Source organism: Mauremys mutica, chromosome 2 (assembly GCF_020497125.1).
Source record: "Mauremys mutica isolate MM-2020 ecotype Southern chromosome 2, ASM2049712v1, whole genome shotgun sequence".
In the NCBI taxonomy this organism is placed as follows: Eukaryota; Metazoa; Chordata; order Testudines; family Geoemydidae; genus Mauremys; species Mauremys mutica.
Genome location: NC_059073.1, coordinates 130886838 through 130900543, shown reverse-complemented (window position 1 = coordinate 130900543; position 13706 = coordinate 130886838). Strand labels below are relative to the sequence as shown.

General features: G+C 50.5%; 1 protein-coding gene across 1 annotated transcript in view; it reads left to right on the top strand.

Annotated features, from left to right (window-relative positions):
* The first annotated feature begins 121 nt into the window (after positions 1-121).
* IKBKB (inhibitor of nuclear factor kappa B kinase subunit beta) overlaps positions 122-13706 on the top strand; it is a 50219-nt gene continuing 36634 nt past the window's right edge. The window contains exons 1-2 of the mRNA XM_045005185.1: positions 122-171; positions 445-528. The gene's annotated coding sequence lies outside the window, so the exon portion shown is untranslated. The remainder of the gene's footprint in view (positions 172-444; positions 529-13706) is intronic.

Here is a 13706-nt window from a genome sequence, read left to right as displayed (position 1 = left end):
CACCGTAGCCCTGAGTGAGCTTTGGAATTGGGAGATCCAGGGGCATTGGAATATTACACACAGATTATCCTCATTACTCTCAGAGACTGCACAGGTAGTCTACTTCCCCTGCAATAAGAGAAAGCCAGCTGTCATTCCTGCCTCCCTGTTCATGGGTGTCTCCTCCAGTTGGTAAGTCCCTAACTTTTTGCAGAGATCTCCTTTTTTCACAGTGGGTAAATATGGAAACTCCTAGTCCAATTGAGTTTCTAACATTTATTGCACATTTTCCTGATTTTTTGTTTCTGTGCCACAGTTCAGACCTCAAGAGTCTGAAAGAAGTTCTATGGGGCCTTCTTTGGGGAAGCACCTTATCTGCTAGTCTCCATTTCCTATCTGATGGTTGTCCCGGTGCAGGCTGTTGTACTGAATCACACTTTAAAGGTCATGTTTTGTGTCTAATAGTGAGGTCATGAACTGATCCATCTACATATTCGATGTGAAGCGGCAGGAACCTCAGAGACTGGATGCAAATCTAACTCTGCTTTTGTGAGTATCTTATTATACTCAAATTTAATTCAACAATCCCAGATATGTGTGTGGCTTTGTGGGAGTGTGTCAGACCCAGCTGGACTAAACATGACATGGCTTGGTGGGTCAGGGGCTGACTGTTTCCAGCTGGACTTCCTCTGCGTAGGGAGGAACCTACTTATTACTGCAGCAAGGGTGTGTCATAAGCTGAGGCTTCCTGAGGGAAGGAAGCTGTTCATGGACTTCTGCTGGGCCACAACTTCTGCTTTTCATTTAAAATGTACTATGAAGCCACCCAGGGTAGAGATCTGGGTCAACAGAATATGTAAGGGGATGACTGAGCAAGAGAAGCCAAGAAAGCAGGGCATGATCATGTGAGACCTCTATCTGCAACAGGTAAATTTACTATTGCCCCTTCATCCCGAGTGGTTAGACAATATTTGGGGCCTTGCAGAATTCTTTCCACTAGAAGAAGAAATTGAGGATATGAATCAGGTATATTCTTTGCGTGCATTTCTTGTATATAAACAGGATTACACCAAAGTCTTGTTTCCCTGAACACAATAGAAACAACAGCAGGCATCTTCTTTTCTTGCTATTTCCAAGTCTGCTCCTCTAGTAATTTCTGTGCCCAAGTTGCTCTGTCTCTCTGCTCCATGTCAGGGCCACACTCAACCACTGATTCTTTTGCTTTCTGATGTCTTTCTCTGCTCCAGCACACGCAGCTTGCATACACTCCCCTAGCCCCTGTGATTGCACCCCGTTCCAGGGAAATCAGTTGCACCATACATGTTAGTCCTGCTGAGGCTTCCTTGCGAGACTTTGAGCAGTAACCTCTTCCTGTTTCCAGTTATCACTGCATAAAAGAGCATGTAATTGCTCCTTCCATTTCACCTGTGAGACGGGTGCTTAGCACACCCATTGACTTAAACCAAATCTGATTGTGTGTAGATCAAAGACCCGCTTGGTAGTAGTCATTAACACTTTTCAGCAGATCAATAATATACATACTCCAATACTAACAACTTCCAAAGAGAATTTAGAAGTGGGCAGGTGTCTCTCAAAGCTGATGGAGTCACCAGAGTCTGTGGAGGAGGGCTCAAGAGCTTCTTAAAGTGTCTGAAAAATGGCCCACTATCTGAGCACTGCTATTCAGTAGACTATCTAGGTGCCCCTTAAAATGTGGCACACTAGGTGAATGTTTTGCCCACCTCTACCTGCTGGCATCTTTGTGTGATCTAAATATCAGCTTGATTGTAAGGGAGTGAGATGCTGCAGGAGGACGATGGAGGGTAGCAGGGTTTGGGGTGTGGAGAGGGTGTCACACTATGGTCCTGGGATCAGTGATAGGCTGTTAGAATAACAGTGCTTAGCATTTTACTTGTTCAGAACATTGGACAGGCATTAACTGACCCTAAACTGCCGAGAGGCTGGTGAGTGAGTACAAAAGCCATTTTACAGCTGTAGAAACTGAATCATGGAGAGGTGAAGTGACTTGCCCAACCATGTCATTCTCAAATAAAGACTCCCCATCCTGCAGCAGTGCATTCTGATGAAAGAAGACTAGGTGAAATGGCAGCCATTACGTATGTCCCCTCACCATCTGCTTTCACCTTGTCACAAATGCTCTGGGTTTCCACCAGGTGTCTTTTCCTTGTGGCTCAAGAGAGACACTTGTTTTGCTTCCTTTTTATACGCATCAGCTGACTGCTATGAGCTCCTACCTTTAGTACTCCAGAAAGCCACTAGCTCACCTTCCCATATTGTGCTTAATGGGAAAGAAACAGCCCTGACTGCCACACACTTCTCAGGGCTGGCTTCAGGAGTATTTTCCGACAGAGTTGCTGTTAGAGCCATTATGAGAGGAACTGGTTTTGTTGGGATGAACCTGAAGAATCTGGTGTGGTGTTACAGTGGTGGCTGGTACTGAGTTTCTGGTTCTTTTGCCTAGGTATTTCCTGATGGGAGCAGGTGGTGAAGGAGGGGGGAAGGTGGCACTGACTCATTTTCTCCAAGACACAGCGAATGCACATTTCCATATCAGGACAAAGCTACTTTAGCTCAATATGTTAAAGAAACAATAGTATGTTTTTAAAAGACCTATTGGAAACACAACGGCTGCTTCTGTGCAGCACATGAGGGGTGAACAGAGCCTGCAGAGACTTAAGCCAGGGAGCAGCATATCCCACCGCTGCTTGTCAGATCTAAGAGTGTCTTGCAAATTGGGGCCCCCTCTCCTGAAAGTTTGATCCCTCTGCCAGCTTGGATCTATAGTGAAGGTATATTCATGTGGCAGCTAGAAGAGAGGTCGCTGCCCAGCAGGGGACCTTTCTGCTAACCTGAGAATGAAAGGTGGTGCGGTGAGTTAAGATTGTGGCCACGCAACCAAACTTCTTTGGGAATGATTCTCAGAGCATCCCCTGCAGGGATGCCCAAAACTTCAGTCTGAGATTAACCTGCTACAGTCCTGGTGGCTGGGCTTGAATGCTTTTGCTGCACAGCAGCAATCTGCTACTTCAGTGTTAAGGAGAGTGTCAGACACCAGCAAGTCTATGTTAATGGGATGGGATAGGAGCAGACAGTAACAAGGTGCTCAGATACCACAGAAACAGGTTTGGTCTAACTACCCAGATAGTCATGCCTCGCAGTGTGAGCACCTCACGCTCCTGGTTCTTGTCTATGAACACAGTAGCTAACAACCCTCAACTGCAGTCCTGGGGAATTTCCAGACAAGCTGTTTAGGCTGCATCCTCTCAGTGGATTATAGGCCCTTGCATGATGGTATCTAGCAATGAGTATTTCAAAAGGGATGGGGGGAAAAGGGCAGCTTCTCTGACTCTGTCTCCTTTCGGTGCAGTCAGTGCCTAACCTCCTATTGCCTTCTGGCCAGAGGCATTTTTCTACTCTGTTTCAATAAGTCCTGCCCAATGTCAGCTGGAGCCAAGCGTATCAGAGGCCATAATTTCACTTGACACCTGCCATGAGGTCAGCTAATTAGAGAAATTCTTAGGATTCTTGGAGCTGGATTCACCCTGTACTCATCATCTCCTCCTGGCCCTGCCTGACTCCCTTGATTAGCTACTGGGTCTTGGTTTTATAAGGCTGCCCTGGAGGAAGCTAGTTGTTCTGTGAATGATTAACAGGAGCATGCCACAAATTCTCCTTACCCCTCTCCCACTGATTGTCCTCGGTAGGGTACTCTGTACCAAAGAACCACTGCAATGAGCTTGGTATAGATATCTAGAGAAATAGTAACTGAGCCTGTCATAGTCTCATGGTGTTTCTGCCAATCCTTTAGTTTAGACAGCTGGAGGGTGTCAAAGATAAATCAGTCTCCAATAGATTCAAGATTGAGACTTTAAAGCCCGGCACTCCTGTGCACAGGAGACGCTAGGAGCAGGCCTCCAGAGTTCTGACACCTTTAGCCTTAGAATTGACATCTTTAGACCAACATGGCTACAATAACACTGCAAACAGTCTTGACCATGCTACAAAATTCTGCTTAAAAAATCAAGAGGAAGAGTAAGATTTAACCACAGTTTCTAAAATAGTGCAGGATACAGTGTGTCTTTGCCCTCCCCTCCCACACTGGATGCGGCGTGTCTTTGCCATGCCGTTCCACGCTGATTGAGGTAACCCTCTTCGTTCCAGGTTCAGTTGTATCTGTTTGTCAGTGATGGATAATTTTTATCGCATAGACAAGCCTTAAATATCTAGTTACATAAAACAGGGTGCAGGTTATATGCATTTTGGGGCTGGCATCCCTCAGAATTCTTAATGCAAAAATATGTCTCCGACTAAAAGAAGAACAGATGTAAAATTACTGGGATGGAGTACTAATGTGGTCGTTGTTGTGATGGAGCACCTGATAAGTAATCACAAGAAGCAACAAGGTAAACTGTTTAACCTCAGAAAATATTGACCTCCAGAGTCTAGTATTGTTCTTCTTCGAGTGATTGCTCATATCCATTCCATGTAGGTGTGTGCGCGGAAGACTTTTACCCTAGCAACTCAGTGGGTCGGCTGGGCGCCCCCTGGAGTGGCGCCACCATGGCACCGGATATATACACCAGCCGACTCACCCACTCCTCAGTTCCTTCTTACCGCCCGTGTCGGTCGTTGGAACAGTGGAGCGCGGCTTAGCTGACCTCCACTTCCCTAGCTACTCGTAGTTTATCTCGTTAAGTATATAGTTCAGACGTTTATAGTTGTAGTTAACTTTGTTTGTTTGTAGTATAGTATAGTGTATTTATTTCACAGGGTTCGGGGTTTATCCCCTTCCCCTCATCCGGTGCCCGGTCCACAGGGTTTTATAATGCTCGGCCGGCCACAAGCCGATGCCGACAAGAGATCCTCTCCTAAGTGCCTCGAGGAATCTCACCTCATAGATAAGTGCCACATTTGTGAGGCCTTTAATCTGAGAACAAAGGGGAAGCGGGACTTTCGTCCCAAACAGCTCCTGAGGGAGGCAGCTCTTGCTCCTCCGCTCTCGGCACCGAGCGCCGGTTAATCTTCAAGGAGCACTCCCTTGGCACCGGATCGCCGGTACCGCCAAGGCCTCTCGGCACCGACCGTCGCTGGCTCCGACGTCCACTCGGCCTGGAGGATGAAGAGGCACAATATCCTTGCTGCGTCCGAGCCGCCTGCTCCGCAGCTGAGCGCTATGCTCAGTCGGATCGCCCAGCACCGATGTCTGCCGCGGCACCGACAATATCCACACCATTAACTCCGGCCAGGCAAGAGCCGTCGAGTCCGGTGCTGGAAAGCTCCCCGGTACGGACCGTGGTCAAGCTCGCTATGAAGCTGCAGCCGAGCCGCCTGCTCCGCAGCCGAGCGCTATGCTCAGTCGGATCGCCCGGCACCGATGTCTGCCGCGGCACCGACAATATCCGCACCATTAACTCCGGCCAGGCAAGAGCCGTCGAGTCCGGTGCTGGAAAGCTCCCCTGTGCGGACCGTGGTCGAGCTCGCTATGAAGCTGCGTCCGAGCCGCCTGCTCCGCAGCTGAGCGCTATGCTCAGTGGGATCGCCCGGCACCGATGTCTGCCGTGGCACCGACGATATCCGCACCGTTAACTCCGGCCAGGCAAGAGCCGTCGAGTCCGGTGCTGGAAAGCTCCCCGGTACGAACCGTGGTCGAGCTCGCTGTTAGGCTGCGTCCGAGCCGCCTGCTCCGCAGCCCGAGCGCTCTACTACGTCGCACTGCCCGGCACCGGTACCTGCTGCGGCACCGACAGTATCAGCACTGTAGACTCCGGCCACGCAGGAGCCGTCGAGTCCAGCACCTGAACACTCCCCGATGCGAGCTGTGGTTGTGCTCACTATTCCCTCTATGCAGGACACATTTCCACAGCGAGGGTGTTAATGGCAAGGGCAGAACTTGCGCTGCTTTAACCCCCGGTACCGCCGGTGCGGGTTATATTGTCTATCGGCGAGCCTGTCTTGCTCACGCCACCTGGCGTTGGCACCACAGAGCGGCACCGTTCACGATCGCAGTCCCGCAGATGTTCTCGGTCTGGTCGCCAAGCCCGGTGCCGGCACCGTTCACGGTCATGGCACCGTTCCCCATATCGGTACCGGTCGTACCCACGGCACCGATCAGCGGCCCGTTCCCCGACCTGGTACACTCGGTGCAGCTCCAGCTCCCAGCACCGCTCCAGGCACTGGACTCACGTCGCCACTCCCGGCGTCGAGCCTCGAGATCTCGGCCAGAGCACTGAGTACCAGGGGCGACAGTTAGTCGTCCCCCTCCGACCGGTACGGCGGGAGTCCGGTTCTGCCACCGGATTCCCACATCCCAACAGATCAGCAGGTCGTCCAGGAGCGTGAGCCCACACAAGACCCACTTGCCCCGGGTTTTCATCTGCCCCCTCCCCAGATGAGGCGGTGACAGAAGCGTGCTCCTTGGGCCCTCCCCTAATCGGCCTGGGGGCCTATCAGGACCTCCCAAGACGGGTGGCATTCCCTATGAATCTCCGAGTGGCCACTATCCCGCCCATAGGCACGGGAGTCGAATGCATGTGCATGGTATCCTCCAGGGGCGATGGGCACCTATATGTACATCTTTCCCCCTGCTCCCTTGTCATCTAGTGGGAGACTTTACGGAGTCGGGTTCTCAGATCTCCCGTCAAGAGTTTGATGCCCTCCTGGAAAAAGGGCTCAAAGTGGTGAGAGCTTCCCTCCACACCTTGTTGGAGGTAGTGGACTCCGCAGCCACAGCTCTGGCCTCGGGTGTTGCCACGAGGTGCATTTCATGGCTCCAGTTATCAAGCCTTCCCTCGCAGCTGCTGCACACTATACAGGACTTCTCCTTCAATGACAAAGGCCTGTTCTCAAAACTGGCCCTAGGCTGCAAGGCCCAAAGGACAGCGAGGTCACTATGCACTCCCTCTCGGCGTGTACATGCCGATGTCTCACCGCCGACCTTTCCGCCAGCCTCACCGCTGTGGGAATAGAATGTGAGATGCTGAGATTGTTTAGGCTTCTGGGCTGGGAATTGTGTGTGAAGGGCTGGCCTTGGGCTCGTTCTCATTGGCCAGCTAATTGTGAACAGGCTGATATGATAATTACCCTATGGGTTACAGCTGTGGCTGTGTGGGTTTAATTAATTAATTAGCAATTGTGATTGCTTACCATATTGTATATAAGAGCATGCTGGGAATGAATAAACGCATATGCATACACACACACGCTTTCTCTCTCTGCTTGGGATCACATTGAATGTTGAACTCTGTTCCTGCTCTTCTGCGATGCAACAAATGGTGGAGAAGCTGCGGGCACTAGTATCGGTGGCCTGAAAAAAGGAGGCGCACCTGAGTCTCAGTGTCGAGCGGCTGGGAGCCGCAGGGCGTCCGAAAAGAAGGGTGCACCTGAGCTCAGTGTCGAGCAGCGGCCGCAGGGCGTCCGAAAAAGAAGGACGCACCTGAGTTCAGTGTCGAGCGGCTGGGAGCCGCAGGGCGTCCGAAAAGAGGGGCGCACCTGAGCTCAGTGTTGAGCGGCAAGCTGCAGGGCGTCTGAAAAGGGAGGCACACCCGAACTTAGAGGTGAGCAGCTACCATGGGAACCGCTGTATCAGCGGAAGAAAGGATGGTGATATGCATCGCAGAGCAGCAGGAGCTGTGACCCAGCCGCCTGCCTCCGTCCCGCCTCCCCTGTCTCCTTCCCGGCGCGGCGTAGATCTTGATAATTTTGGACTATAATCTCCATGGCGTGAAATCTGAAGATAATCTGGAGTAAGAGATTGGTTTATTTAAAGTGATTATTGTATCACGCCGAGGGGAGCAGCGCGGTGGGCTCAGGAGTAGGAGCGGGCAGTGCGGGGCGGCGGCGGTGGTGTGTGCGGTTTGTTTATTTTTAAATGTGGCGGGCTTTTAAGAAATGTTTTATAAGGTGCCCGCGGCCCCGAGTAGGACTTGGCGCCTGTCCCCGATTACATGATGATTGAAATGCTTGTAACAACTGAAGCTCAGGAATTGCTAGATCAGCTCAATGCTCTGTTGGAACGAGAGTTAAGATATTAACCATCTGACCTGAGACTAATTGAAATTGCTCATGACAATGGCCTCTGAATGACTGCAAGGTTGTGAGACTTTGAAGTAAAAGATCTCCTCAGCTTAACTCAATTCTTTGGCAAAAATGAAGGTGCAGCCTAAACATTTGAGCTGTGTTGGACTAAGCTGCTTCTACCTGGCTGTGAAAGCAGTAGAAGAAGAAAGAAACATTCCCTTAGCCATTGACTTAATTCGAATAAGCCAGTACAGGTTCACTGTATCTGACATAATGAGAATGGAGAAAATTGGGTTAGAGAAGCTATACTGGAGAGTTAAAGCTACAACTGCCTTTGAGTTTTTACAATTCTATCACTTGTTCATTATATTTATTTGTTTGAGATAATTTTGCTGTGTTTGCAAGAAATTTTGTGTTGGCTGCATAGCATTTAGTGTACCATGCAAATTATTATTAAGAGTTTGTTTTTTGTTTTGTGATGTCTTCTGGCCAGAATTGTTGTTGTGTTGTTAAGATTTTTATGTGATTATGTATTTTCTCTAGGACCCCCCCCCTCCCTCAGTGTCAGTTTGATCACCTGACATCTGAGGGATGTTTCTACTGGGAAGGGGGGAATCCTGTAGAGTTTGCACCTTGTTTTTGTTTGGTGTTGTTGGGGTTATATGTTAAGGATTGCATGGTTATATGGGTTGGCTTTATAAAGTTTTAATTTTGGCTTGTGATAGATTGTGGTGTTATGTTGTTATAAGTTGGAAATGTTTGGTGAATGTTTTTTTCTTGTTTTCCTTTTCCTTCTTCTTTTGATTGTGAATAAAGGGGGGAGATGTGGGAATAGAATGTGAGATGCTGAGATTGTTTAGGCTTCTGGGCTGGGAATTGTGTGTGAAGGGCTGGCTTTGGGCTCGTTCTCATTGGCCAGCTAATTGTGAACAGGCTGATATGATAATTACCCTATGGGTTACAGCTGTGGCTGTGTGGGTTTAATTAATTAATTAGCAATTGTGATTGCTTACCATATTGTATATAAGAGCATGCTGGGAATGAATAAACGCATATGCATACACACACACGCTTTCTCTCTCTGCTTGGGATCACATTGAATGTTGAACTCTGTTCCTGCTCTTCTGCGATGCAACACACCGCCCTTACCCTGCGCCTAGAAAACGACAGGGCTTTGCCAGCAGGCGACGCTGAGGCAGTCGTAGGAGTTGGTGGGGACCCCTAAGGGACCAAAATCAGAGTCCTCCCAACCACCAATCGGGCAGAAGCCTATCCCTCCTCTTCCCTCTTAGGGACCCCTCTCACGAGCAATTCCTCTTGCAAGAGGTGCGGGCGCTCCTCACCATCGGAGCTATAGAGGAGGTTCCACGGTCGAAAGGGTCATAGGTTCTAGCCCCACTAGTTCCTGATCCCCAAGGTGAAGGGAGGTCTCAGACCTATCCTAGACCTGCGGGAACTCAACCAGTTATGATATACCTGGAGTTCCGCATGGTATCCATGGGGACCGTCATCCCATCCTTGGATCCCGGAGACTGGTATGCCGCCCTCGATCTGAAGGGCACGTATTTTCCCGTCGCCATTTATCCTCCGCTCAGAAGGTACCTCCGGTTTGTGGCCAACCGTCATTTCCAGTTTATGGTCCTCCCGGTTGGCCTCTATACAGCCCCATGTGTATTCACAGTGTCTGCTTGTAGTCGCTGCCCACTCCGCCACCGTCGGATACACGTTCTCCGTGTCTGGACGCTTGGCTCATTCCAGGGACCACCGAGGCCCAAGTTACCATTCCTGTGGGTGTCGACGAGGTCCTATTCCTGCGTTTAGGCCTGAGAATCTGCATAGCGAAATCCACCCGGATTCCCACTTAGGGAATACACTTAACTGAGGCCACCTGGGACTTCAGTATCGCACAGCCTGCTTACCTACGCCTTGCTTTCACGCGATGGTAACCATTGTACAAGGTTTACGGACCTTCCCGGCATCTTTGGCTTGAACTTGCCGAGGTTTTCTGCGCCACATGGCTGCCTGCACATGCATAACCGAACATGCCAGGCTTCGCCTCCGTACACTTTAACCGTGACTCACATCAGTGTACCACACGGCCAGAGACAGCATGGTCATGGTCGCCTCGATTCCCCCCGAGCGTCCTAGGCTCCTTCAACTGGAGGTCGACGCCCTCCTTGATGTGTGCAGGGGTGCTGTTCCATCCTCCTCACCCTCGGTGTCCCTCAGGATGGACGCCCCCATCTCTTGACTGCGGTGCTCACTTGGGTTAGTTTCCCACTCCAGACCTTTGGTTGGCTCAACAGCTGCCCTTGCATATCAGTGTCCAGGAGTTGAGAGCAGTCTGCCTTGTCTACCAGGCGCTTCGGCAGCACCTACAAGGCTTTTGTGTCTCGGTGTTCACAGGCAACACAACGGACACCCGTTGCATAAACAAGCACGGAGGAGCACGGTCCTCCTCTCTTTGCAGGGAGCTAGCCAGCTCCGGGACTCCTGCACAGCTCAATTGATGGACCTGGTAGCGCCCTTTCTCCTAAGGGTCTGGAACTCTCTGGCGGATCGCCTTAACAGTTCCTTCCGGTCTCTCAAGTGGTTGATTCCTCTGGATGTTATCCATTACATTTCCGGAACTTCGCTCTCACGGGAACGAAGCGAGAGACAAGTTCTGCTCATGCCAAGGCCTCTCCCAGGACTCGATCTTGGCTGTTTTTCTGATGCTATAGACGAGCTGTCTGCCGTCCGCTTTCCCACTGCTCCCGCTGGTTCGCAAGGTCCTGCTAGCACTCCGCAGGGACAGAGCGCATCGGATCATAATCGCTCCAGCGTGGTCCAGGCAGCACTGGTACACCAGGTTGCTAGACCTGTCGGTAGCCATCCGATTCCCCTGCCTTTTTGCCCAGACCTCATGACGCTGGATCATGGCAGACTTTACCACCTAGACCTGCAATCCCTGCACATCTCCGCATGCCTGCTGCGGGCCTAAACCGATCCGAATTACATTGTTTGGCCTCGGTCCTACAGGATTCTCCAGGGTGGTAGGAAGCCTTCCACTCGGTTAACGTATCTGCCCACCTGGCAGTCTTTCTCTTGCTGCTACGAAACACAATGTTTCCCCCACAGAGGCTCCGATCTATTTCCTCTGGGATTGCCTATGATCTTCCAACAGCAGCGCCTGGTGCAGTTCATCATTAAGGGTGCACTTGGCAGCCGTCTCTACCTTCCTTCCAAGGGAGAGTGGCCGCTTCATATTCTCGCATGCTGTGGTTTCTACGTTCCTCAAGGGCTTGGGGCATTTATGCCCCTGAGTTCACCGCCCCACCAACTCATGGGTCTTCAACCTGGTTATAAGCAGACTTATGCCTGCTCCATTCGAGTCACTGACAACATGCTCGCTGAGGTACCTGTCCTGAGAGACAGTTTTTCCTTGTAGCCTTTGCATCGCCTAGGCAAGTCTCTGAGCTTCAGGCTCTCACAGCGGACCCACGGTACACTATGTGGCGTAAGGACGAGGAGCGGTTGTGACCACGTCTGGCCTTCCTCCCTAAGGTGCTGTTGACCTTTCATATCATCCGGGATATCTTCCTTCTGGTCTTCTTTCCGAAGGCCATTCATCGCGACGGGAGCACATCTGCCCTCCCTAGACGTCCGTAGGGCGCTCGCTTTTTATGTCGAGTGGGCGAGCCCTTTTGTACGCCCCCCAACTCTTCGTTGTATTGGCAGACCGGATGAAGGGCCTACCTGTCTCCTCCCAGAGCTTTCCATCTTGGGTGACGTCATGCATTTGCACCTCCTGTGACTTGGCCCATGTTCTGTCGAGCCACCTTACTGCTCATTTCACCACGGCTCAGGCTTCTTCTGCTGCCTTTCTGACTCACATACCCTTCCCGGGCTATGTCGTACTGCTACCTGGTCCTCGATCCGGACCTTTGGTCTCCTGTCCAGAGATGATGCAGCCTTTGGCTCAGCAGTTTGCATTCTGTAACATCTCACTCCGACCCCACCGCCTACGTAAGGCTTGGGAATCACCTACATGGAATGGATATGAGCAATCACTCGAAGAAGAAAAGATGGTTACTCACCGTTGTAACTGTTGTTCTTCGAGATGTGTTGCTCATATCCATTCCAAACCCACCCTCCTTCCCCACTGTCGGAGTAGCCGGCAAGAAGGAACTGAGGAGTGGGTGAGTCAGCTGGTGTATATATCCAGCGCCATGGTGGCGCCACTCCAGGGGGCGCCCAGCCGACCCACTGAGTTGCTAGGGTAAAAGTCTTCCGGCGAACATGCACGCGGCGCGCACACACCTACATGGAATGGATATGAGCAACATATCTCGAAGAACAATAGTTACAACGGTGAGTAACCGTCTCTTTCATTTTTGTTAGAACTCCCTCTCCCCAGTGAGTATTCACCAGAATTAATATTCTCATTTAGAAGTAAATGCTTCTTCCAGTAACCGAGATTAAGCGTTAAATCATGAATCCTGTCTCTTTCCCACAGATTCTCTTCAGTTTCCAGCCAGCGTTGCCCTGTCTTAGCCCAGAACTCCTATGATGCGCCATCCAGTCCTGCTTGTCCCTTCTCTGTGTTCCTGTCTCCTTGTTTTTCTCTCCCGTTTTTGTTCCTCTTCCTCTTGCTCCCCACCCTGACATACTATAACCTGATCTTTACACAGCTGTTCCCTGTTCCTCTTGGGGGCCGCAGTTCTCCTTCCCCATCAGACTGGCAGCTCCTGCTACTGGTCGCCTTTTTCTGCCTCCAGAACTCAGAGTAGTTAGTTCCCTCCAGCTAAGTTGAGCATTTAATCTTTTCTGTCTACGGGACACTGTTGCAGTGAATAGTTTCTTTCCAAACAGACTTGTTCTGACTTGTTTTGTTGACAAATCCCAGAAACAAGAACAAAGTTTAATTTGTAACAGTTACTGCAAGAGCTGGCCAGAGCTAAACAGGTGATATCCCCAGTCACGCAGAGCTGAGTTCTTTGCAGGGCCCACATGGGGCTGTCTCACTGTGTCTCTTCAGGGCTGGGGTCAGAGCTGCCCCAGAGCTGGAGCAGATTTCTAGGGGCTGCCCCTTCAGCTGGTTTCTTTCTGCACTCCGGGTGTGTTTGTGTTTGTTTTTTCATGTGTACTTTAGCGTGTTCTTCCTGCAGTGATGCAGCTCCTTAGTTATTTATCACGCAGTTCTCTCTTCCTTATCCCTTCAGCTCAACACAGCCTGTCCCTTGTTACTGAGTGGATGGCAAATCTGCAAACCTAGGGAGTGCAGCGTGGGCACTTATCTCAACTGCTGGTAGAAACAGAAAGAGCATAGATGAGGGATGGAGCAACTGTCTTCCAAGCACACAATAAACAGGTTCTAACATTTCAGCTAATTGCCCAACTTCTGCTCTCCCCCATCTTTGTATGGTAACTGTTGTTCATCCACGTCCCCCTATAACTGTTATACACCCCCTCCCCCAATCATATAACTCCTATGTCAGCCACAATGACGAAGAGGCAGGCTGAAGAAAAACTGTGTTCAGGTCACTTTCAGGAAAGGATGTTTTGTGATTAAACTAATGCAGATGTCCAAGCTAAATATTTTAATAACTAATGACTCTCTGTGCATCGGAGAGTTGCATCATGGAGTGCAAGCTGGGAACAGGCCATTGAGAGTTACAGAGAGCATCATTCTTTTACAGAGGCAGCTT